Source organism: Pogona vitticeps, chromosome 2 (genome assembly GCF_051106095.1).
Source record: "Pogona vitticeps strain Pit_001003342236 chromosome 2, PviZW2.1, whole genome shotgun sequence".
Classification (NCBI taxonomy): Eukaryota; Metazoa; Chordata; class Lepidosauria; order Squamata; family Agamidae; genus Pogona; species Pogona vitticeps.
Window position 1 is genome coordinate 184769951 of NC_135784.1, and position 27467 is coordinate 184797417.

General features: G+C 41.9%; 1 protein-coding gene and 1 long non-coding RNA gene across 20 annotated transcripts in view; one reads left to right on the forward strand and one right to left on the reverse strand.

Moving 5' to 3' along the window:
• Positions 1-27467, forward strand: part of NFIX (nuclear factor I X) — a 291019-nt gene that overhangs the window by 153123 nt on the left and 110429 nt on the right. The window lies entirely within an intron of this gene.
• LOC144587136 (uncharacterized) overlaps positions 1-27467 on the reverse strand; it is a 63192-nt gene that overhangs the window by 29839 nt on the left and 5886 nt on the right. Inside the window, exon 1 of the long non-coding RNA XR_013542328.1 lies at positions 1-27467. This exon is cut by the window's left edge and continues 27418 nt beyond it; it is cut by the window's right edge and continues 5886 nt beyond it. This is a non-coding gene — a long non-coding RNA (uncharacterized LOC144587136).

Below are 27467 nucleotides of genomic sequence, written 5' to 3' on the forward strand. Positions count from 1 at the left end.
ACTATCTCTGGAGGCAAAAAATAGGAAACTGAGGCTGTCCTGCTTTGGGTACATCATGAGAAGACAAGATTCTAAAAGGCTGAAGGTGGCAAGAAAAGAGGAAGACCAAATATGAGATGGATTGACTCTAAAGGCGGAAAGTATAAGGTTGGAGTTTAGAAGAGCTGAGCAAGGCTGTTGAGGACAGGGCCTTTTGGAGATCTTTCATTCATAGGGGCAACTTGACAGCACACAACAACAACAACAACAACAACAACAACAACAACAACAACAACAACAACAACAACAACAACAACAACAACAACAACAACAACAACAACACTGAAGGCATTGCCTCTCTTTTGGGGAGGTGTTGACTTAACTATACAAATGTGTAACAGATACAAAAAAGAGAAAAATCTGAAATGCATTTTGATATCCAAAATGCTCAAGTATACTTGCAAAGATAGACTACGGTATGTCTCAAATGCAGCTTTGTTGTTGCTCTGTTAAAGTAGTGTGAACTAAGCATGAAAAGGATAATGTGTAAATTCTTTGATCACATGGTCAGTGCATGTTCAACATATCTGTAATCACACATGCATGGAGTGCACAAATCAAATTATTAATTGTGACCTTAGAAAATATGAAGGGACGCTAGAAATCTTTTTGTATGTGAGTAAATAAATGTCTTGAATAACTGTAGGCCAATTGTATTTTTACTCTTACCACACTGTGTAACATTTATACTGTATTACATGATGGCTGAAATCCAATCGTAAGTTACAACTTAGAGTAGGCCCATAGAGTAGGCTTACTCTAAGTTGTAATTTACGATTGGATTTCAGCCATAATGTAATATAAATGTTACACTGTGTGGTAATTGAGTCATTACAGAAGAGCTGACTCATCAAATTTCCATTGATCCAATGCATCTACTCTAGTTGTGACTGACTACTGGATTTTGGCATTTATACAGTTGGCTTTCTCCTGTCTGTGGGAAGATCTGTTTACAAAGAGCTTCTCTGGCTAATGGCAAAAGGCACTGTCCACTTTTTCATGGCATAGGAAAGGTTTTCTGTCAAAATGGGTGCTGCCCTTCGAAGAAGGTTTAGGGCTGTGTCTTCTGCCTGTGAGAGCAACTGCCCACCTCAAAAAAGAAAAGCTATTTAGAGGCAAGGGGGTTCTTCTGTAGTTGCATGTCACGTGCTTTTCTTATGAATGGCATATTTCTCATCGTATGTTGCACTTATATTATATAGGGCAAGGGTACAACATACACTTCACATCAGTAAGGTCTCAGGTTCAATCTGTAGGAAGTGCAATTAGTAATGAAAATAGTAATGTTAGTGATAATAGCTTTGCTTCAGTATTTGTTGACTTGCTTGGTAAACAAGCAATACTCTTAAGACTTGATATTGGAAAAATATGTTCAAAAGACGTTCTACCGTTATAGACAGGACATTTGGGAGGGCATTCATTCATAGGGTCACCATAAGTTCGAGGCAACTTGACAACATGTAACAAGAAGAAGAAGAAGAAGAAGAAGAAGAAGAAGAAGAAGAAGAAGAAGAAGAAGAAGAAGAAGAAGAAGAAGAAGAAGAAGTTACTGATGGGATGTGCCAAGCATGTTGCTTTGACAGCGTGGCAGCACGACCAGTTTTGAAAAGAAAAATGTCTTGGTTCTTACTTGTCTCATGAAGTGAAAAACTGATGAATGCTTCTCCAAAAGCACCACTTGAGCCCCTGCTTCTTCTGATGATGATGATGATGGTGGAGGAGGAGTATGTTCCATCACTGGGGCTTTATTGTTCTGTTGGCTTTTATGATGATGCAGAAGCTTTGAGAAGATTGCCAAAGTTCCTTGAAGGGGGTAGGGTTTCTACCTGTGTGCATGTCTTCTAGTGTTCTCTTGTACGTATTTTGGTAGAATGCCACAATTCTCAGCTGGACAGTAGTCTTTTCTGACACTCCTTTTCCTATTCCAATGATGACATGTTTTAGTTCCTTACTTCTGATATTGTATTGAGAGCCCGTGTGGTACAGTGGATAAAAGTGATGACTCTGATTTAGGAGACCTGGGGTTGAATCCTTGCTTGGCCACGAAAACTCACAGACAGTGGCAATCTCTCACAGACGTTGAAAACCTTGTCACCTACAACAGCATTTTAATCCTAATGTGGGGTCATGAAATAACAGGAGTGACTGCCGACTGAGGAGCGATTTAAGAGAGGCATGTAGATCACACCTCTGTGTGAAATGTTCCATTTGGCCCTGAAGTTTCCATCCCGGCTTGGGCCACCCGCTCCCTGTGTCTGAGGAGCTTTTCTGTGCTTGCTAACGTGACAGCTTCCCTCTCCAGGATCTTCCTGGCTGTGAGCAGGTGTGCGTGGCAGCTTTTTAATGGCACTTCCCTTTCTCAGGGTTTGTTGGCTGCCAGTCAAGGTGTGAGGCAAGAACAAGGCATCCCAGGAGAGTTCTTCGGCAAGCAGCTGCCCCTTCCCCCCTCCCCTGATGCACACCTGATGCACTGTCTGCTGTCTGTGACTCTGTAATGGGATGGGCACTGCTCCACCTGAAGTCCTCTGGGAAGCCTGGAGGCCTCAATCACGACATCGTACAACAGACTGGCTGCTGTGGGATTGTGAGGGGAGGGGGTAAGGGGGACTCATGATTTCTGTTGCCTTTGCTCTTTTAAAGATCCACACGACTTTTGAAAGGACAAGCAAGGGTGTGAGTAAAAAAAGATCTGTATGTCTGCAGGAGCTTTTCTGAACATATGTTAACCTATAACCAAGGATATGGTGACAGTTTCTATGATATTTTATCAGTATGCTATTTGATTTACCTGCTGTTCTATCTTTGTTTTTTTTTCTACCTCCACCAAGGTTTTGCAGTGAGGAGAGCTATAAATAAATAACAGATCCCCAGTAGATGATAACTCGGTAGGGAGCAGCTTGATAGGAAGGCCTCTGAGACTGGTACTCTGAGTTATTTTCTGCTTCTTAAGAAATGTGATGGGTAAGATTTTTCATAGTGATAATCTGCAACTTTTTAGGGCCATGTTATTGTTACCCCAATAAATAATCTCAGGAGTGCAGTGCACAGAAGACAGTATCATCCATAAGTCATTGTGAAATGAATGAATACCTGTGTTGAAGGAATGGGTGCAAAACTAATGTCTTCACATAGAAGAGTCTGGGTGCAAGGTGCATAGGGGCATATATGGGAGAAAGGGTAGTTATCCTGGTCCAGTTCTTTCTACTGGTTCCTCCAACAGCAATAGCTCCTGGGTAGTTTGCGATTGTGAAAGAAATGGGTGTGCCTCAGCACTTGATTTTCCTGATGCACAACTTATATTGTGAACAAGAAGCTATTGTTAGGACAGACTATGAAGAGACAGAATGGTTTCCTATAGACGAAAGGGTCAGACAAGGATGTGTTTTATCTCCTTATCTGTTCAAATCTGTATCCAGAATGTACCATGCAGAAAGCTGGACTAGATTCAGATGAAGGAGGAGTGAAAACTGATGGAACAAATATCAGTAATCTAAGGTATGCAGATGACAAGATCTTACTGGCAGAAAGCAGCAATGACTTCATATGACTTTTAGTGAAAGTGGAAGAAGAAAATGCCAAAGAAGGACTGCGATAAGGAGACAAAAATCATGGTTACAGAAGAACTACATAATGTTTGTGTTGACACTGAAGAAATTGAAATAGTGGAAGATTTTGTATGCCTTGGTTCAATCATCAATCCAAATGGAGGCTGCAGCCAAGAAATCAAAAGAGGACCGAGACTAGGTAGAACAACAATGAAAGAATTAGAACATACTCTGTTTCCCTGAAAATAAGACCTAACCTGAAAATAAGCCCTAGTATGATTTTTCAGGATGCTTGTAATGTAAGTCCTACACCCAAAATAAGTCCCAGTTAAGTGGAAACCCTGCCCTCCACCATTGTGCAGCAACCAGAAGAAAATGACATGACTATAAAATAAAACATCCCCTGAAAATAAGCCCTAATGCATTTTTTGGAGCAGAAATTAATATAAGATCTTGTCTTATTTTCGGGAAAACACTGTATCATCAAGTGTAAGGATGTGTTTTCTTCTATGTCTACTATACTCTTGTATTTCAATCATCAAGTATGGGTCTGAAAGCTGGACAGTAAAGAAAAGTGCCAGGAAAAAAATTATTTATTCAAGATGTGGTGCTGGGGGAGAGCTTTGCAGATACCATGAAGGACGAACAAATGGATCCTAGATCCAGTCAAGCCTGAACTATCTCTGGAGGCAAAAATGTTGAAACTGAGTCTGTCCTGCTTTGGGCATATAATGAGAAGGCGGGATTCTTTGGAAAATACTGTACAGTAATGTTTGGAAATGTGGAAGGCAGCAAGATAAGAGGAAGACCAAAAACAAGATGGACTGACCGGATGGGCAGTTGAAGACAGGACATTTTGGAGGTTTCTTATTCATAGAGTTGCCATAAATTGGAGGAGACTTGATGGCACATACGAAATTTGTGCTTGCTGTTTCTGTTTGTGCACTGGCCAGCAGCCATTTTTTGTGATTGCAGCTGCAAGTTTTCAGGGGGGGAAACGGCTGCTGTTTCTCCATGGATATAGTCTGATTCACACTAATCTTCCATAACATGGTTGTGTATACATCTGAGACTTTGGCAGTATAAGCCTTCCCAAAATCTATGTGTGGGGTTTTTTTTTTGTTTTGTGTGGGGGTTTTTTTGTAGAAAATATGGTTCAGAAAATATTCTTTATCTGAACCAGTATCATTTTTCTTATCAGAAATTTCAAAAGAAAATAAGAGGTTTTCAATTTTAAAAAAGAAAAAAAATGAAAAAAGCCATTTTTGTGTCTGTTTCAAATGGACTTTTATTCTAATTACTCTAATGAAAGTAGAAAACCTATCCCATACTGAATGGTAAGCTCTTTCAAAAAAAATTGTTCTGAAAAAAATTCGAAATTGTTCTGAAAAAAATTAAATGTTACAAAAGAAAAATGGAATAAAACAGGCTCTAAACTTTATTTTTCTTAAGACATGCTGATATGAATAATCTAACTTTTATAGAAAATAAAAATTGCTATTAGAAAAAAGATTTTTCAATTGTATTCTTCCCCTTTATGCTAGGAAATGGGAGGAATCACTGTGGTATAGTGGTTAGGATGCTGAATAGGGGTTGGAACTGTCAAACCCATCAAACTAGCTAGATAATCTCTGACTCGTGCCTCTCTCTCAGCCTAGCATATCTTCCCGGGCTGATGTGAGGGTAAAGTTGGAAGAAGGATTGCCAGATAGACTGTCTTGAGCTCATCTGAGGTGGGATATAAAGGTAGCAAATGAACAGACATGGTCTAGAGGGGCAGGGTATAAATTTAATAAATAAATAAAATAAATAAATAACATTCGCTGGAGACTACCACACATATGCAGGTGAAATATGAGACATTTGATTTACAGGATTTAACAATGCTATGAATATGATACCCTCAAGAAACTGTTCCTTTTCATCATTGTTAGTATGTTTGCATTCTGTAATATATTAAATGCTGGAAATAAAAATCATTTCTCAATTATAGGTTGATCATGACACAAAAGGCAACAATAAAAAGCCCTTTACTGAAAAAAGCCCTTCCTTCTTTTTCTATGTGTGTGAACAGTTGTTGTTGAGAAAACTGAAAGGGCTGTCCAGGCATTCCCTCTTTCTGCTTTAAAACATACTGGAAAAGCATGCATAAGGTATTGCTTGTAATAAGTGTTACATATGAAGTTCAGTGTCAGCATAATACAAAACCACACTTGCATAGGAAGTTCAGAAATCATTAATGAAATTTAAATTGTATTACTGTACAGTGGTGCCTCACTTAACGACGATAATCTGTTCCAGGAAAATCGCCGTTAAGCGAAAACATCGTAAAGCGAAATTAAAAACCCCATTGAAACCATTGAAACCCGTTCAATGCATTCCAGTGGGGTAAAAACTCACTGTCCAGCAAAGATCCTCCATACGGCGGCCATTTTCACTGTCTGTATAGCGAGGAATCCGTCCCTAAGCACAGCGGGGAGCCATTTTAAACACCCAGCGGCGATTTAGAAACCCCGATGATCAGCTGTTTTTGATCGTCGTAAAGCGAAAATCGGTTCCCGAAGCAGAGAACCGATCAGCGCTAAGCTAAATTCCCACATTTAGACCATCGTTTTGCAATTGCAAAAAGATCGTCGTAAAGTGGATTCATCGTAATGCGAGGCAATCGTTAAGTGAGGCACCACTGTACTTGAAATGTTGACCCTGTAAAAATAATTGAATATATTTGCTATCAAAAATACATATCATACTCCAGACTACCCTTCAATGGGCAGAATCCTGGTGGTTTGTGTAAGTTGGGGAGTGACAAAGACAAGATTTTGTCCCCCTGTTTGTGCCGCATTTCCCACTGTACCCTTTGAGATTTATTCTGCTGACTACATCATGTTGGTTTTAATCCAGCCTTCTGGCAAAAGTACATGCTATTTTTTTGTTCGTCTAGTAGGGCCTGTGGGTTATTGTTGTTCTTTTCGGTAGCAATTCGAGTCACGTTATTTTGTCTTGCTTTTGGCTCATGTGATCATCTGTATTGGTCTTTTAGGGCCATTGCTGGGCATGTCCAGATGACATGACGATGCAAAGCGTGGAGTGTACTGCCGGAGTGAACCGTAATCCTTTTGCCTGCCTTCAGTTTGCACTAACAAGGACTACAAGTGCAACACAATTTGAAAATTGTATTTCTAACAATATTTTTTCTTGTTTGGTGAAGTACACGCTATTTCAAATGCTTACCATGACTTCTTAGTTTAGCACTATCTTACTTGCTAAACTTTTAAAAAGGAGGGATCTGAATGATGGTGAAAGGGTTGAGTAAGAGGGCGGTGATAATGGCAGAGAAGAATGAGGGTGGTTGTGTTATGTATGAATACTTGAAATGACTCTTCCTGGGATAATGAAACATTTCTAGTGAACTGCAGCAGGAATGTAAATGCCGAGTCGTGTTATAGAGACTTTCCCGCCAACCAAGGACAAACCTCTGTGTGCTTATGTCCTAATTGTAGCTAATTGACAAGCTGCATATCTTGGTTGCCTGCTTGGTCATGTGCCTGACTGCACAGCTGAGATGTGCCTAGAGAACGTCATTAATTAGCTTTAAATAGCTGTGGCAAATGACACAAACCTTACATGAACACCAATAGAATTTCAGTTAATGTTTGTTTAGTAATGATTTGGTTTAATGGATACTTCTGGTCCAGAATCCTGTTTCAAACAGTTTGCTGATCATTTAGAGCCATTATCCTTTCTTCAGTTTTGTCTTGTTGTCTACACATCCCTGATGTGTGTAAGTGGAGTATTAGAAAAGGAAAATAGCTTCAAATGACAACCCATTGTAGAGTTTCTAAAGTCATGATATAAATCAATGCGCTACAGAGGTGAACTGTACGTAAGGCACATTAAATCCCAGTGGCCAGTTTTTCTATATCACTGTTTATATCAGGAAAAACTGGTTGTGTGGGTGAGGTGCAGGTTAAGAGTGGAGAAATTACAAACTCTTTCCATGTACTGCTTGTTCTTTCACCCTCACCTGTTTTTCCCTTGCCCCTAGGTTTCCAAACGCATATTGAACTGGTCTCTAAATGCCTTTTGTCATCTTCGTCTTCATTCATTCCTTAGTTTATTTAAATTTTTCATGCATCCTGTGGGCTGTAATTTACCTGTTATGAGTAGAATTCTGCGGCAAAGTAATTACAGTGGTGCCTCGCATTACGATGTTAATTCATTCCAGCGAAATCGCTGTAGGACGAAAACATCGTAAAGCAAAATTTAAAAGCCCATAGAAACGCATTAAAACCCGATTAATGCGTTCCTATGGGCTTGAAACTCACCGTCCAGTGAAGATCCTCTATAGCGCGGCCATTTTTGCTGCCTGTGCAGCGAGGAATCTGTCCCAGAAAACAGCGGGTGGCCATTTTTTTTACCCGGCAGCCATTTTGAAACCGCCGATCAGCTGTAGGAAAATCGTCATTTTGCGAGAATCGGTTCCTGAAGCAGCGAACCGCTCATCGCAAAGCAAAATTCCCCCATAGGAAACATCATTTTGCGATCGCAAAAACTTCGTCGTTATGTGATTTCGTTGTAAAACGGACCGCTTGTCTTGCGAGGCACCACTGTACAAGGGATTGATCTAGATTCAGTGACACTTAGAACAGAGCAATTGGAATCAATTTAAGTCTCACTAAATCTGGATCCAATGCAGATTCAATCCTACCTAGCCTTGCTAAGCCACAACTAGCAAAATCAAAGTCCCATTGATTTCAGTGGATCAGTATCAAATAAGCCTGAGATTAAATTTATCCTAATACATGCACAGGGGGCATCTTTGTTGCTTTTGTTACTTTGTGTTGTGTCCCTGTTTCAAGATGGAGATCATGATCATTTATTACTAGCTCAGTGCTGGTGACCCTATGCCACGCAGAGCCCTTTCTGCGTGCACGTGAGCCATAAGTCGCTGGATCACTACTCCACTCCCTGCAGCCAAACCTCAGGAGGTGGCTGCAGCCACGGTGCTGGCTCTTCTACAGGCAGCGGACCAGGATCCGGAGCAGTTGGCACTGGCGGCGGATCCGGAGTAGCGGGTCTGGAGGCACATCTGTGCCTAGGATTCCCCCTTCCACCACCACTTCCGGTTTTGCCACTGCCACTTCCGGTTCCGCTGCTGCAGCCCGCCACCAACTGGTTGGCCCAAAAAGGTTTGCCGCCACTGCACTAGCTTGTAGTTGTAATTGATGCTGCACGTACTGTACTAAATTTTCTTCTATGTCTACTTCCATGTTTAGCTTCTAGGAATGTATGAACTTGTCAGTTTCAGATTCTACAACTTTCAGACATTTTGAAACACAGAATATAACTACACGATCAACTACTTCAGGATTTGCTCCATTTATAAAATGAGTGCATTCAAAGTTATTTTTAACTGATCGCATGACACAAAGGCTGAATTGAAGTGGGCCAACTTAAAGTGGCTTTTTCTTTCTGTCCTCGAAGGGTTTCTACTTTTTAAGCTGGAAGGATTTGAACATCTCCTGTGTGATTAATTGTGATATATGCTTGTTATGACAAGACGTATTTATGTAGGTCGTGTTTTGCCGACATAAGTAGTTTGTGCATGATGTTCAGGACTGGGGAGGAGGGGTCATACAAAAGCAAAGCACTGTGAGAATGGTTTGCTATGATGCTGCTTTCTCATTTAAAACTTCTCAGACTGCTACATTTCTGAAAAACTTCTATAGAAATATAACGTGGTACTTCACAATCTCAGACTACAGAACATCAAAAGTTTGAACAGTAATTTTGCAAAATACATCATGGTTCACAATTGAGAATGATTCTAAATGGAATCAACACTTTCACCACCCATCTGTTACTCCTTTCCCTTGTTTTCAAGTAATCCATGCAGGAATAAACTAGCTTAAAACTAAATGTCATTAGTAATTCTGCTCTGTCCCAACGAGCACTGACTTGACTACATCGATTTCTGCTAAAGTTTGCTAATTTTTTTCCTTAAAAGCCTCTACAGAATTTCTTGCACAGATTTTTGTGTACAGTATTTCTCTTGAGTATGTCTTGCTTTTGTATGTAACAAAAAGTATGTTATTTTTTTTTAAAAAAAAAGTCTTACAGATTTTTGAAATTTGAAATACAGGAAGCAAACAATTAACAGGAGAAAGAAAACACATAATATGTGCATTTTTGTATGGGTGTTTGGACTGAAGAACTGAATCACAAAATTTGAAGGAATGTGCAAACAATAATAATTGCATTCTGATTCTGACACTAGTCTGGGAAATATAAATTGGGTGGTTTGTATTAGCCAGCAAATTAGATGAGTTTTTCCTTCTCTGTGCTTGTTTTCCTCTTTGGGGACTTTCAGTGGGACAATATGTCTCAGGGGCCCAAACAAAAGCAGAAAGTGGAAACTGAAGGATAGAAGGGAAAGCAAACTGACCATTGGATCTGCTGCTTCTCTGCCTCGTCGTCGTTTAGTCGTGTCCGACTCTTCATGACCCCATGGACCAGAGCACGCCAGGCCCTTCTATCTTCCACTGCCTCCTGGAGTTGGGTCAGATTCATGTTGGTTACTTCGGTGACACTGTCCAACCATCTCATCCTCTGTCGTCCCCTTCTCCTCTTGCCTTCACACTTTCCCAACATCAAGGTCTTTTCCAGGGAGTCCTCTCTTCTCATGAGATGGCCAAAGTATTGGAGCCTCAGCTTCAGGATCTGTCCTTCCAGTCAGCACTCAGGGTTGATTTCCTTTAGAATTGATAGGTTTGTTCTCCTTGCAGTCCAGGGGACTCTCAAGAGCCTCCTCCAGCACCACAATTCAAAGGCATCAATTCTTCGGCGATCAGCTTTCTTTACGGTCCAGCTCTCACTTCCATATATCACTACAGGAAAAACCATAGCTCTGCCTACGTGCAGTCAAAAAGAAAAGAAATCTGAACAATCTGAGGAAGATGAAAGATAGAACAGAGCATTTTGAAATCACAGGTACTTCTCCCCAGAATGTGTAGAACTAAACTTTTTCTTGACACAGCACAACTGAGGAGAAGTTTGAGTGGATTGTGTTAGTGTTCACCCATTTCAGTTGTGTAGGTAGGCCTATGTGTGCTGGGGGTGGATGGGTTAGTGCATTTGGGTCCACCCACCTCATCTGGGCAATTCACTACATGCTTGTCTTGTATAACTGTTTGCTGGTATTGTTTGTCCAGTCTTTTTGCTTGATTTGATTTTAGCTAATTAATTATCTCTTCCTTTTCCTAATTTTCTGATTCTAATGAATCAGGGATTTTATGGTGAGTACAATGATATTACTAAACTATCCTGCCTCTTAATTTTGGTTAGGCACTTGTGTCACAAAGCTAAAAAGAGAGATGAAGGAGGGCACTGCCTCTTGGGCGGATATAAAATGTGTGACTGATTTGTTGGGTACCCAGTGTGATGCCATGGATTGGGGAATGGACTAGTACTCAGGACGCCTGGGTTCAATTCCCCCCTAAGCCATGGAAACTCATTGGGGGGAGTGGAACCGATAAAGCCCCTCCTTAAATATCTCACTTACCTTGAAAACCTTGTTAAGATACAACATGACCTATGAGGAACCCAATGAAAGCTGTTCTTGGTCAAGTTTCCTGATTCAGTGAATGGCATCATCCTTTCACTGTCACCCACTAACAATGGCTGGATTTGGTCAGGTTTTTCACCACCAACTTATCTTTGAACAGGATCTGTAATATACTATCGCTAGTAGCCTCTTCCTGTGACTTTAATGAGAAGGAAGGGATCTGCCACTTTGCTCCTACATTGGGCTCTTCCTTCAGTTAAATGGTTGGTGCTGGAGGTTGGGCATTGCAGGTTTGAAAGGAAATGACTGTTGCTTGCTTACTCCTTGTCTTTGTAGAAGAAAATTTCCCCTTGTTAACAAATGGTCTCCTGCCAGAATGCCACCAGGGTCCGATGCTTTGTTATCTTGCTTGGGCATAGGGCAAGATCAAGAAGACTGCCTGGAATCTACAACCAGCCTTTTATTCACATGGGAACTGTGTGGTAACAAGTACATCGCCCTGCTGTACAAACCTAAGCTTTTTTAGATGTCTACACAATGAGACAGAAGCGTATAATTGCTTGTGCTATTGGACACAGGTCAGCTGAGTTATTGTGTGGTAAAAGGATGTAGAGAATATTAAACCCACTACAAATAGTGTATTTCACGTATTAGGGCATGGGGGGAGTGCTGCTTAGGTGGTTTGTAGAAATGGAGGACTTTTCTATGAATCTATGTCCGGAAACTTCAGGGAGTCCAAAATGCAGCAGCCAGATTGCTGACTGGGACTGGTTACAGGGATCACATACCCCCCCCCCCCAATTACAGCAGCTCCGCTGGCACTTGGTCCGTTTTTGGGCTGAATTCAAGGTGTTGGTTCTAACCTTTAAAGCCCTAAATGACTTGGGGTCCAAGCTATTTCAAGGATTGCATCTCCCTTTATGAGCCTGCTCAAGGGTTAAGATCATCAGGGGAGGCCTTTCTCTCAGTCCCACCACCTTCACAGCTGCATTTGGTGGGGACGAGGGAGAGGGCCTTCTCTGTTGCTCCCAGACTTTGGAACTCCCTCCCACAAGAGGCAAAAAAGCAAAAAATAAAGTGTGCTGCTTGTATACTGCCCCGTAGCACTCTCTGGGTAGTTTACAAGTTAATTATGGAGACTACATATTGCCCCCCCCCATGAGCTCTGTACTCATTTTACTGACCTTGGAAGGATAGAAGACTGAGTCAACCTTGAGTCAGCTACCTGGGATTGAACCCCAGGTCGTGAGGACAGTTTTGGCTGCAGTACAGCCGTTTAACTGCTGCACCACAAGGCCAGACTGGCCTCATCTTCACTGTCCTTCCACAAGCAGGTGAAGTCCTTTCTCTTCAGGCAAGCTTTCCCTCAGTGACTGGCTGCCTGAGTGGGTTTTGTTGGGTTGTTGTGCCTTTCTGCTTTGAATGTGGTTTGGTGTTGCTTATGTTTTTTATGGTATTTGTTTGATCCCTTTTAGTATTTGTACACTAACTGCTAGCTTTAATACTGCCTTTTAATGACATAAATTATTTTTTTTTCAAGGACTTGATGTAAATAGTTTACTGTATAGCATTTCATTATATTTTCTTTAGGGAGACGCTATACCTGACAGTGAAAATCAGAGGCCACATTCCCCTGTATTTTTCTTTTTACTGTGGGAGCTCCAGATTAAGTAAGGGTTTTGCTGTTGGTGATAGGGCATCTTGTCCTCCTTACTGCCTATTGTCCTGTGCAAGAAACTGAAACATTCTATGCAGGTTGATGCTTTTTCTGGTGGATATTGCACAGAAAAGTTGGCATTCTAAACAGGAGTTGCACTGCTCCTCAGCAAGTTGTCATTTCATTTGTCCTTTTTTTTTTTTTTTTTGCTGAATTCTATATAGGAAGATGTCATTCTGTGAAGGACTTGTAATAGTCAGCCAGCAGTGGCACTTCAAATTTAATTTTTTTTAAAAAAATGGTGATAGGGAAGAATCACTTGAGGATCCTGTTATTATGGAAAAAACAGGAAATCTTGCTGACACAAGAAGTCTTGTCAGGAAGTCTTGGGGTGACAAAACTCAGAAAATTTCAAAGATCAAGATAATCTTGAATATTTGTCAGATCCCAATTTTAGACTGAGAAAATAGCTCCTGTCATAGCTTTGATCCATTTTGACATGCCCTGCTGCTGTTCCTCAGTTAAAAAATGAAAACATCAAGAGCTTTATTCTCCTGTGTCACTTGTACTTCAGTCTGTGCTAACAACAGATTCAGTTAACTAATTGGCTGTGTTTAGTGGCTCTATGACTTTGAAGCATGTGTTGTACACACACACACACACACAAAAACACACAAATATATTCATTTCAGTTCTGCTGCATTGTAATTCTGAGACTAGGCATCACACTGTCAGCAGAGGAGTATATTTGTATAATAAGAGTGGGAAATACTCTTGGCTTTGTTTCTTGGGTGATGCTCGTTCTGGTTACGTTTTATCCAGCGCTGGGTCCCTGACAACCTGAATTTGTGGCAAATTCCCATCCTGTGCTCATGAGCACAGGGTTACTTCAGGCCTTACACATTTTATTGCACAGGCGTTCTCTTCTCACTCCTCCTTGCATTCCCACTCCTGCTTCCCTGATCTCCACATGCTTCTCTGCTTTGCCAAATCTCCAAGCAGCAGCTGTTGGGCTCAGCCAAGGGCCATCTGTGAGCCTGGTGACTCCAAAGAGGATGACAGCAGCAAGGGCTGTATAGGCAGGGAGGGGCAGTACCGCATCCTTGGCACTAGTCTCTGTACAGATGGAGGTTGCGAAGGATCCCAGATGCATCACCCTGTGGAGATGGAGCAGCTTTGAGCTCACCAGCAGGTGCCACTGCGTCCGACTAAAGCATTTGTACTGCATCATCATCACCAAAAGCCCAAAACATTGGAGGGCCATAATGAAGAAGATGGTGAGAAAATCTAAATGATTCTAAAGGAAGAACTAGGGGACTTGCAAATAAAAAATTGCAAAGCATCTTGCAAATACGAAGCTGCAAGATGTAGCGCATTCTGATTCCCTTTGGAGCCATTGCTAACCTGCCTTGCCCCCAATCTGTCCTGAGTTTAGTTGTTTTCAAAGCAGCACAGACAGACTTAGGCAGTTGCTAGGATGTTGTTTCCTGGCCAGTCCTCAGGACTACCCTGATGCATGCATTGATAAAACTAGGTCTCTCTCTCTCTCTCTCTGATGTCTTCAGTCCAAATGCTTTTCTAGTCTCTTCTACCCCGGCCCCAAGCCCTATACTGTGTAATGTTTGGTTTTGCCACAAGTAAGTGCATACCTAGGTCTGTTTCTTTCAAAACTGCACTGAAGACCTAAATTGGAGGATTTGGAATTGGAGGCAAAATGGCTGCTTTTTCAGGCTCCAGTTCCTTTGGGACATAACCTGCTGATACACCAGTCCCATCTTCTCCTATGCAAATAGGACAATATATTGGGGTAATTATTTAAAACATTTATTTATTTGGTTGTTGTGGGTTTTTCGGGCTCTTTGGCCGTGTTATGAAGGTTGTTATTCCTAACGTTTCTCCAGTCTCTGTGGCCGGCAGAGTGCTGTCCCCACAACAACCATTAGATCCCGGCCGTGAAAGCCTTCACGAATACATTTATTTTATTTTATTTTATTTTATTTTATTTTATTTATAGCCTCTCTTTTTTCAAAAACTGGGTTTCAAGGCAATTCCCAACCAGATTATAGAGAGGTGACAAATAAAAACCCAATGGTAAAATTTTAAAACAAGCAAAACAAAATTAAATTGGGAACAATTTAAAACAAGAGAATTTTAAAAGTGTGGCATCTACCTGTTTAAAGCTCCTCTTACCAGCAGCCAGTTAGTTGCCCAATAAAAATATGAATAAATCTGAAGAAATTTGAATAAAAATCTATTTGTTTGCTGGTGGGAGGGCAACGGTAAGTGAGAAAGCCATGCTTTCCTGTGGCTTAGCTACCCTGTGGGCAACACTGAGAAAGCTTTTCTTATAAATAAGTGACATATATTTATCCTGCTTTTATTCCTAAAAACTGTACATATGACATTCTGTTTGACTGAAAGTCACACGAAGATAAAAGCCAGGTTATGAACTATGGACCAACAAGTGAGTCAGTTTTGCCCCAGTAGAGGACGAAGAGGAGGAGCACCCATTGTTGCCCTGCTCAGGCCCCCAAAATGGCAGCCCAGCATCTGGCCAAGCCATGATCCAGTGGAACCATTTGTATTACATACGTAATATTGTTAGCTTGGTGTTACTGAACCTCTCTGCAGGTTGTTCTCTGGCTGGGGTCAGTGCTGTGAATTTGATCCCAGCCCCAGAGTGAGGACTCTGCTGACCAGTAAAGGGAACCTGGGCTCAAGTAATGATTGTGGTGGGTAGTGAAGGGGGTGGGTAGTGAAGGTAGTGAAGTCCAGCAACATGGAGAGTCTAGAATTAATTGAAACTATGGTTGAGAAAACGCGCCTGGCCACCCTGACCTTGGGAGGGGGTGGCTGCAGTCCCAGGTACTTTAACCGCCATGGCACTATGCCCATGAGTGCTAATCACTGTGTGAATAAATGAGAATTAAATGGAAACCAGCAGCTGTGTTCCAAGAGCCCCCTAAGCAGGGCAGGAATGTTTGGTCTTTTTGCCTGACATGGATTACAAGGGTTAAGGGTGACTTCAAGCAGGCAGGGAGAAAAAAAAGCAGAAACACAGATACTCTTCTGACATGCAAGAGAAAGTGGCAGACAAACTTGGGAGAGGAGCAATGTGGTCTCCAGAAGCTTCACCAAACAGTGAGGAAAAACAAGCCCGCAAAGAAGACATTTGCTCACTCTGTAAGATCTCATCCATTAGGGATATGAAGTATGGAACAAATGAAGCAATGGGCTTAGGAAAGGGGGCCAAAGAAAGGGGCTAAGGGGAAATCAGTAGGAGTGAAGCCAGCAGGGAGCAGAGAAGTTGGAAACAGGAACAGGCAATCAGTCTTTCTTTATGCTGCCATTTCGATATACAGTAGATTCCGAGTCGTACATTTGAAGCAACTTACGAATATATCACTAATGTGCCTTAAAATGTTGCTGCCTGGGGAAAAAATGAAAGTGCATTTGTTTGTAGGATGTTTTAATATTATATAGGGGTGATTATTGTGTCTCAGTTTGGCAAAGAAAGAAAAAAAAAGAAAAAGATTACCCCCTGAGCTACCAGTTTACAAATTATTATGCATCTGGCTGCTTTGATTAGCAGGAAAATAAATGTATGCTGTGGTATTGCCTGGCAAACCTGATGGGTGGTTATGGACATAAGAAAAAAAAAGAGCCAACTATTTATTCATGCTTTCTAGCCTTGGATTGTCAGCATTTGGGGACAAGGAAAGGAGAATTAAGATGGATGGGAATATTTATTAAACATATACAGTATATCTAAAAAGAGATAGAGAGAAAGAGACCGGGTGTATTGTTGTTGTTTAGTCATTAAGTCATGTCCGACTCTTCGTGACCCCATGGACCAGAGCACACCATGCCCTCCTGTTTTCCTCTGCCTCCCAGAGTTTGGTCAAATTCATGTTGGTAGCTTCAGTGATACTGTCATCGGAGGTGTCAAAGCATAAGAAGGCTAAACAGGCTCACAGGTCAGTCCAACTGAGAGAGCCTTCCCCTGTGAGGGTCACTTTACCATCTCCTATCCTAGAGGAGTCGTCCAGGGAACTTCACAATCCAGAATCACTTTCTGAGGGAGAAGACTTTCCAGCACAGTCTCAACAACAGGCATTGAGGATGGTTCCAAGCCTGTCTCCTAGCCACGGCCATTCAGAGGCTGAGGTGATTTCCAGCCTGGCCTCAGCCCATTCTAACCCCATATCTATTGGGTGGGTGACAGTGGCTCAGGTCGGAGTCGAAGATGTCTCCACCACATGTCTCTCAGTGAAAACACCTTATAAAACGTCAGCATGTTTCACCAGACCAACATCCTTCTCGGCATCAAGATGTAATTGTGCTTCTTTACCCATCTCGGTGTTGCACTGTTGCCGACTTTGATGAGACGCTATACTGTATATGGAAACAGACCAGGAATACGAGTTCGATCCCATGTTCGATGCTGGAGAATATGTTTGACCCAAGAGGGTACCCGACGTTTATGCCTCTTCAGGGTCTTCTCCTTCACCACCTCGACACTGACACCAAGCATATCTCGAGGTCGAACCGATCACCATGAAGCATGCTTCGAAGCGATATGCTAAACAGGAGCAGCATTCTATTACCAAAGAGAAGCGACCTCGAAAACAATCAATACCGGCACCTTCAGTAATACAACACAGAACATCCCGGTCTCAAGCTTCACGCCAGGCTTTACCATCAAGATCAGTTCAACCATCTGATGTAGGACTGCAGGCTCCAATACCAAGAGTCTCTGCCTCTGCATCAAGAACACACAGACGCTCACCATCACCCACTCTGTTGGTTGAAGGGGGGAGTCCAGAGGCTCGTTGGCATCGTCAATGTCTGACTTGGATCAGCAGTCTGAAGCATCAAGGGAATCTCCTTCGAATCTGCCAACGTCAGATTCAGACGTGGCTGACATACACCCCTCATCTCCCTCAGAGGATTACACACCATACTTGCAACTAATACTACGAATGGCTAGGTCTTGGGAACTGGACATTGATCAACCTCCACTTCCCAAACAAGACTTAGTATTTGACAACATAAATCAAGAAAAATCACTACCTTTGATTGTGCTAAATCTAATCAAAGAATCATAGACTCAACCAACTACATCCCTGCAAATTTCGAGGAGGATTGAGAATCATTATCGAACACATGGTAATGATACATCTTTCCTGAGCAAGCATCCGGCCCTGAACTCTATTATTGTCCAGTCCAATCAGTCAAGGGCAGGGAATCGATCTAAGGTGATCCCTACTAACAGAGAGGGTTGTGAATTAGATGTGCTTGGCCGTCATCTGTATTCCTTGGCTACCTTTGTGATGAGGGTCTCTAATTACCAAGCGGCCATGGGTGCCTATCAGAGGCAGCTATGGAGTAAAATACTACCAATTCTTCAAGCAGCCCCTGAGGAAACCAGAGCCTCAGCCTCAACACACATTTAGAGGGGACAATACTTGCCAAACAACAGCGTTTGGCATCGAGGCACACTGCTGATGCAGCATCTAAGGCAATGACGTCAGCCATTGCCCTTTGTAGACATGCCTGGCTCCGCTCAGCAGGCATCAATGATGACACTAGGTCACAGATATAAGAGCTTCCATTTGATGGTGCTGGGTTGTTCAATGAGAAGACGGATGAGGTTATGGAAAACCTGCATAAAATTAGAAAAACAGCTAGATTTTGTTACGTCCAACAGCCCAAGTATCAACAGCAGCAATGGCGCAGACCATTTACCTTCCAACAGTCATATCAACAGTCATACCAGCCTTATCAGCAAACCTACCATTCTTATAAGCCTCCTCAAGATAGACCAAATCCGTCTTCATTCTCTGCTACCACATCTTTCAGACCTCAAGCCTCCAGTCAGCACCGTCAAAATTTCCATCGGCCTACCAAGGGCAAGCAATATCTTTGACAGTCCTCTACTGATTCCTACATCCAGCCCACTTTACCTTCCTCGGCTAGCTCTCTTTTTCAACAAGTGGTCTACCATCACCACAGACATGTAGGTGCTTGCCATCATACGTTTTGGTTACCTGCTAGAGTTCTTAGATCTTCCTCCTCTTGGTCATATCAACCAGTTCTGATGCTTCTCCATTTGTTTCCTCACCCTACTGTAAAGAAATTCCTTCGAGGTCTGCGAAATATTTGTCCTCCTGTGTGGCCTCTGACTCCTCAATGGTCTCTTCGGACTGTCCTGAAGGTGCTCACACAGTCTCCATCCATAAGCAGAATGGCTACTGCTTCTTTAAAATTACTGCCCTTAAAAACTTTGTTCTTGGTGCTGTCACGTCTGCATGAAGGGCGAGTGAATTAGCCACACTATGGGCTGATGAGCCTTATATCCAGTTCTACCTAGAGAAAGTTGTTCTCTATCCTGATGTTTCATTCCTCCCTAAAGTGATTTCGGAATTTCATGTTAATCAGCCCTTGATTCTCCCAACGTTGTTTCCCAACCCTTCATCAGATGTTGAGGGCATGCTCCACTCCCTCGATGTTCGTTGGGCTTTAGCCTTTTATGTTTCAAGAACTAAAGAATTCTATAAATCTCCCAAGCTGTTTGTCTGCTTTCATGGACCTCGGAAAGGTCATCCAGCTTTGTCCCAATCAATTTGCAGATGGTTGGTCTCTGCCATCGCTTTAGCCTATGACCTGGTTGGCAAGTCTCCACCAGAGGTGCCGCATAGCTGCACGGCATTGAACTCTCTGACATTTGTTGGTCAGTGACCTGGTCTACACCATTGACCTTTGCTACCCATTATAGACTGCATGTCGGAGCAAAAAAAAAAAAAAGCAAGCTTTGGAAGGGCTGTATTGACTTGGTTCTGCCGTGTCGGCCCTCCTTCTGGTAAGTGAGCTTGCTAGTCACCCATTCGTGTGCATTCACAGAGACCACGAAGAAGAAAGAAAGGTTACTTACCTGTAACGGTTGTTCTTCAAGTGGTACTCTATGAATCCATATGTCCCGCCCAACCTCCCCGCTGTCCATCACAATTACTTTTGGCATTTGATTTTTCAGCGGTGGATATTCAGAACTGAGGTACTGTGGGCGGGCAGAGCATGCACGATACAGGGAGACGTTTCTCTTGTCATTATGTAAGCTCTAGAATACTGTATTCTGAAGAGTCCTGCCCAGGTGCAGTTTAACACATTCGTGTGGATTCACAGAGTACCACTCGAAGAATAACAGTTACAGGTAAGTAACCTCTCTTTTCTGTCCATGGAGTTTTCTTGGCAAAGATACTGGAGTGGCTTGCCAGTCCCTGCTCCAGGTGGATTGCGTTTAGTCCAAACTCTCCACTGTGACCTGTCCGTCTTGGGTGTCCCTGCACGGCATAGCCCATAGCTTCTCTGAATTACTCAAGCCCCTTCGCCACGACAAGGCAGCAATCCGTGAAGGGGACTTAGGCATATACCAGATATTATAGTACACAATAGAAGCCTTATATGAAGGGAACCAGAAATGCCAGAACACCCTGACAGATTGGAGGGTTGCTTCTTTAAAGAACAAATTGTAGAAGAAATTAAGAAAATAACTAATCCCTTTCTGACAAATATGGCAGAGTGTGGGAATAATTATAGATATATATTGAATTCACCTATTTCACCATTGCTACAAGTAAGTAGAGGTCTAGAATTTTCCCAAAACTGTTAAAAATAAACTTAAAGAAGTATTAATAGAGAAAGGGTTAAACACAATAAAGAGTTGGATGAAAGAGATAAAAGATGAAAATGCTATGGTTTAAAACACGTGAGCAGGCTGGGGAATGGGAATGGGTGTCACTCCCTTCCTTGGCACTGATTTGAAATAAAATGTAGACCCCTTACTTTTCAAGGCAGCACATGTTTCATAACATGGAGGCATCTGGTTTGGCCCAGAGAGAATGGGACAGAACAGTTTAGCAGGTTAAGGCTGAAGCACCTACATTCCATACTTGGGGTGCAATAAGACAACTACAAAGGAGCTTGCCTGACTGCACTGAAAAGGGTTGCTTTAAGGATCTCCCTTAAAGTGACCTTTCTGTCTGCCAGGGAATTATTCCAGCCTGGACCCAAAATGTAGAAGCCTTACAACATGTGAACCTGAATGATTCAGCTTGGACACAGATCAGGGTTGGGCTGGAGCACATTTCCCTATACGTTGTGAGGTCACCAGGAAATTGATTGCGCTGGGCCACTCCACAAGCAGTCCAAAATGTGATCTGTTTCCTTGTGCATTCACACCCTTGCTCTGTCTGGGCACCTGATGTGGATTTCAGAGTTGTTTGTTCCCAAAGTGTTTTGATTGTGTACTGTATTTGTAAATGAAACAAGGTTTATAGAAACACCATTCATTTTTGATGTACAGTACACTTATCAAAAGGAAAAACACCTCTTTTGCTCTGAAATAGCTCAGTGTACGGGGAAGTGAGCAATAACAGCACTGACTTTAAAAAAGGAATGTTTCTTTTATTCCTTCATCTTTTTCTCCCATCAAACTTTTAACCAGAGATCTTAGCTGTTAATATATGAGCCTCAGAACTCTATTTTGTATTCAACTGCAAGGTCTGCCCCAGACATACACTCTTCCTAAAATGTGCACTTCAGCGTTCTTGTTTTTTAGTTTTATACAAGGACTGTGTGGCTTATTTCCCCTTTTCATTTACAAAAGTTTTTTTTTAAGTCCTACACTGCCTGCCAGGCTGGACCCATCAAAAAGCTGTATTCTGTACATCTGTAACAAATGCAGGCAAGACTTGGTCAGGATCCTTTTTCAGGGTAGAGTTTATGAGATAAAGAAATGGCTTGGGTGGGTAAGACTTTCCTTTTGTTCAGAGTTATTTCTTTTACTACATGAGTTAAAGCTAAATAAGTGCTTGTTGAGTTGTCATAGGGAGAGGGGAGTTAAGGAATACTGTAGCGGCAGCAGAATGGAGCGTGGGGAAGAGGTGAGGAGGTCTGTCATTTGCATCCCATCCTCAGCACTAGTTAGAACCGTCACAACTCTCAGCTTTGTGATATCTTCAGGCTTTGATCTATTTTAGAAACAGGAAAGAGTCCTTGTGGCCAAGAATCAATGGGGTTAATAGATATAGGAATAAGTTAGTGGGAACAAATTAGCAGAAGTGCTAGAAAGGAAACATCCATGACTGGAAGAACAGAAGAGGCTATAAGAGTGAGATAGGCGGTCAAGGGGAGGTGTCACAACTTGGTGGGATGAGGAGTACCTGTTTCCTAATGCACGGGTATGATGCCAGGGCTTGGGGTGGTGATGTAGTTAGAAGATTTCATTGTGGAGGAATCAGTGATGGGAGGGAAGAGGAAGAGGTTGCAGACATTGGTCAAAGGGTTTCCTTAACAGTCTAGTATTACCCATCTCCCAAATAGAATATTGCTTCTCCTGGGGCCTTTAATGATCATGTGTAGGGGAGGGGGTGGGAGTGAGAGTGCCTCTCTGCTGTTTGAGCAAAAGGCATGGTACTGTTGTTAGTGATCTATTTATTCAGGAAATCCCCTGGAAGATGTCAAGTCAACACCTGTGGACCCCCCTGAGGGGGTGGTGACCTGTGCCTGGCTGACAACATTCCCTGGGCTTTAAAATGAAGTGAAGGCAGATGGAAGAGCACGGCTGACAGGGATGAGAAGGAAGTTAACATTCTGGAGTCCTCAGCTTGCTGTGGATGTAAGGGAGATACATAATGCCACTAGACAGTTACGGAAACCCTTTGACCAATGCTGCGAACAAAAATTTTCTTTTCTTTACTCCGTTATCTTCAGAAATAATTCTTGACGCTAGGCATGGTAAGGATTGACAGAAAGTCTGAGGATTTAAAGAGGGATTCATCAGATGTTATCGAGGCATAGAGCCATGCCTGTGTATAATTTGGAAGTGGACTAAAAGGCTTTCTTAAACTCTTGAACCAACAGTTATAAACCAAGTGAATAGGTATAGGTGGAAGTGAGTGGTTGAGATTATCAACAAGCTGGGCATTTGCTGGACTCTTCCCCCAGAGCTGCCACACCCATCAGACCTCATCACCCAGTGTGTGACTGGGCTAATGGGGGTTTCGGTCTATACTTTCTGTATACTGTCCTTTTGTCAGCACCATTTGACTTTAGTAAATAGGCAGATGCTAACTTAATACAGAACCATTTGCTGCTGTAATGTAGATTGGTCTTCTGAGAGGATATCTTATGGAGCAAAAAGGCAGCACCTGATGCCCTTGACAAAATAGCTAGCCAAAGAGCGGTAGTAAGGAAAAGCAGTAGGCCTTGCCCCTCAATGGAGAAACTACAGAAGCTGCGAAGGATACTAAGTTTACTGGCCTCCTTCTCTTCATGGAAGCTGCCACTGACTCTGCATCAGGAGTGCAGAATTGTCTCTCTAGATGATATTAGGTTCCAGCTACCATCAACCTTAGCCAGCTTGGTCAGTGGTCAGGGTCCAACAGCATCAGGAGGGCCACGGATTCCCCCTTCCTTCCCCCAAAATAACATGAGCAGAGAGTGGTAAGTCATCCATCTGGTGTTTTCTTTGCACAGCTCAAGTCACCTTGGACAGAAAGAAAGAAATCCTGCTAAGTATCAGGGGTTCAGATACTGTACTTTGGATCGAGTCCTCTCTTTTGGGAGTTGCCAGTACATACTCTGAGCCTGGAGTCTTCATGTTTTAGGGAAGACATGGCACCATCCAGCTTCAAAGGAAGGAACGGTGTGCTTCCCCTCTCTCCTTCTACTTTAGGTGCCTTTTTTCATAGCAGAAACTCTGTGTGTCTCTGTGTGTGTCCTGCGAGGGGAGGGGGCAGTATTTTGTTCCCACTCTTTATCCAGGAGTTGTGCAGAAGAGGAAGCCTCACCAGGCCTAAGTATGGAAATGAAACATGTGGAAACATTTAAGGAGGGAGCTCTGAGGAGACTGTGTGCTGACTTGGGGGAAGGGGAAAGGAGGGAGAGATTTCCCTCCCGCCCCCTTTTGCTATGTAAGAAAGCTGCCAACTTTATATTTTCATAGAAAAATGAATGGTGCAGGAACAATTCTCCTTCTCCTCTCGATCATCTCCCTGCAGTTCAGAATAATACGTGCTGTGGTGCCCGAGGTTATGAGCAGATGAAAGAGAGGAATTGTCATAGTGGGAAAGCCAGACCTGAATTCTTTAGAATAGTTACGATGTATTTTGAAGGCAAAGACTGAAGAATATTGGCAGAGCACTGCATAAATACTATTGAAGCTGAAGTAGCTGAGAGGATGGGTGGCAAGGCCCAGGTTTCATATACCAGGGAACTACAGTGGATTGGGCCAGGTATATTTGCAAACACAGAGAAAAGAAAAAGCCACTAGAATAGCTGTGGAACTGCATTTGAGAAGTGACTTTCTGTTGGAGTAACAATAGGGTATATACTACAAGATAAAATGAATGGACATCTATGAAATTCATCAATAATATCTGTAAGAAAGGAAAGGGAAATTTGGGGTGCCACAGTAGTATGAATGCCTCTAACGGTGAGCTGCATTGCACCAGAACAAGAGGATGCTATAGCCTAAGTAGGGTGATGATACCCAATGTTGGTTGTTTTAAATCAATATATGAAAACCCTCACCACTTATTACTTCTGTGCCAGTGACCGTAATGTCCTTCCCTTCATTCAAACAACTTGCTGTTCCATGTAGTTTGGAATGGTGAGATAATCTCAATTTCTGTGAAGCCTGATTCCTTTCTTCATTTTCTTCCCGTCTGCACCCCTTTTCAGTTGCCCATCCCTCTTCATTCAGCCTTCACTTAAGCTTCTGGTTCATTCAACATCACCCCCAGCACCCAGATGCTAGGTTTTCTGTCTTTTCCCATCATTCTTCTTGCCCTTGCCTCTTGCCCCTGTTAAAAAAAAAAAAAAACCCACAGTGTTTTTGGCATCTAATAAGAAGAAATTCCACTTCTATCATAAAAATTGTCCTTGTTTATTGATTAAGTATTGTAAGAAACAAAGAACATAACATTTATAAAGCATTATGTAGGAAAATGCAACATTAATGCTTAAATAAAAACTTACGTATCAAATACTAGTTATTACATATATAATTAATTATTTGGTCCAATAATTACAATCTAAAAGACTTCACAAGTTATAAGTTGTAATTTTTTTTAACATTCTGTTGGTGACTCCTTATCACAATATTTATAGCTTTATCTAGTGATCAGGGATTGTTGTTATGGCCAAATGTTTAAAAATAAAGTATTCAAATGTCAGTGGTTACATCTGATATCAATGGTTATGTGGCATAACAATTTTTAAAAATCAATCAGGTGTCTTTCATCATCAAAGGTATATAAATTCACAGCCCATGCATATGTATCTGAGATTTACTTGATTCAGAATGGAAGAATGGAGGAATATTGCATTCCCCACAGGTGTAGATACTATTAGTGCTGCCCTTTGGTATTTTTTAAGAGATGTGGTTTTGATGTGGGGTGTGATCTCTAGGGCCACAATATGATCTTCACAACTGAGAAAAAAAATCTACTGAACATGCATCTTAGTTAATATAAGCAAGTTGTATTAGTTTAACCCATATTTTAGTATATCAGTTTCTTTAATTTGTTTTTTTTAATTGCTGCAATCCATTATGCTATCCAGATGCAGAATTCTGTGAGAGTAAAATCTGAGAGATGGCCCAAAAATCTCATTATTACTTTGGGATATATTCCTCATAAAACTGATAAGGTTTGCAGTTCAATTGAAACACAGTCTTACCTGGGAATAAGTCCAATTTCCATCAGTCAGGCTTGCTTTTGAGTAGACACATATAAAATTGCACTGTAAATCTGTAGTTTAACAACAACCAGTGTTTGGGTGCACAGGCAAAACCCACTTGGCTCTCTTCCTACCCTCATGTTGCCCTTTGTTACTTCGTTCCCGTGTCCTCATCTCTCTCCCTCTTTCTTCTCCAGAAACTCTCTCTCTCTCTCTCTCTCTCTCTCTCTCTCTCTCACTCACTCACTCACTCACTCTCACTCTCACTCTCACTCTCACTCTCACTCTCACTCTTTCTTTCATCACAGTTAACCAGAGGGAGGAGAATAATGTTTACTTCTTTGGCATGGTTTCTGTGCATCACATATGTTTGCATCTCCCAGAGCACATGTCTTTGTGATACCTGGCTGTTGCCAGTGCAGATGCTGCTGCCTGTAATGAGTATAACTGCTTCAGCAGCAAGAACACCCATTAAGCAAAAAAGACTAATGAAGAGCTGAACAGGAAATCAGAGACTGCAAGATGGTTAGCTAGTTTTATCAGTGGTGTCACTGCTTGTCTCCCTCCACTCCAGCGACAAATTTTTATAACACTTAAAAGGCAAAGCCCTGTTCATATTTGCAGAGAGTAATGCCTCTGGACATAGTGCTGTGTGCAGTTTCTGCCTTGCTATAGCGTGAACTGGAGATTGCTTCCTTCGTGCATAAACAGATGATGACTACCCCCTTACACAAAGAGTGGAGAAGAGGAGGAATCAGACACATAATATATCATCTATATGTGTGGTTAGAAGAAACAGGATTCCAACCCAAGAAAGTAGCAATTATTCATGACTCTGATAGTTTACTGTTATGTTTTTTAAACACAGAATTAGGCAAGAACTATTTCCACAATATCTTAGAGAAGTGAGAGAAATTCATAGCAGACACGTGAGTTTTGAGGAAATCTGTTGCTGGCTAAAATAGCAGAGAGGAATTCCTAGGAAAATTAAAGGCAGAAATGAAGATGATTCCATCTGTTTCTGTTCTGGCCTTTTCAAATCTTTATCCCCATCTAGAAATTTTCCCCTAAATTAAAATGCATACTGAGCTCTGCCTTATTGGAAGACTTCATGTTGTTCTGGAATTTCCTTGGTTGGTAGTACTATACGTCCATGGTCAACACTTTCAATTACCTGTCTGGAAGGCAGTTTGATTGTTGCAGTATTTTCCATTTTCCATGTAGTTTCTCCATACACATTTTCTGGTATACAGAATAGTCTTCAGTGCCTGGAAATGGTCGATGTGGGCAACATTATTACATGGCAGAGAAGGGGTGGTTGGTTGGGGGGGAATTGTCCTGTGGGAAGATATTGACCAGTGTAGCGATCCCCACTGTAATTGATCATTGCAAAAATGTACCCTGATTGCTGCCAAAACAGCTGAGACACATGAGTGCTATTTTGTCACATATTACACATGGAAGAAGGTATGGCGACATAAATGTGTAATATGTGGATCACTTTTCTCCCAGATCACTTGCTTTAGTGTTTATTTCCTATCAGTCTGACAATGAAAGCAGGCCATGTTCTTGTTTTAAACGTTTGTCAGCTGTTATACATTTTGCTTGCACCCCCACCTTCCCAACCCTCCTTCTCCTCTCCCATGTTATGTTGTCAATAACCATACTCTGGCACATGTACTTGTTCTTTCTTAATTGCTGGTTTCCTGCTTCGTTATTATTAATTGCACAACAAACAAACATTTGAATGAAACATACAGCATTAAATAATAAGAAAGGCTATATAAGAAAGATGGTTGAGTGAGGAAGCTAATGGAAGAGGTACATACAGTCAAAGGTACCAGGAAAATGAAAACATAAATTTTCAAAATGACAAATGTTCTGTTGGATAAACAGACACTAGAAGCTACTTTTTTATAAG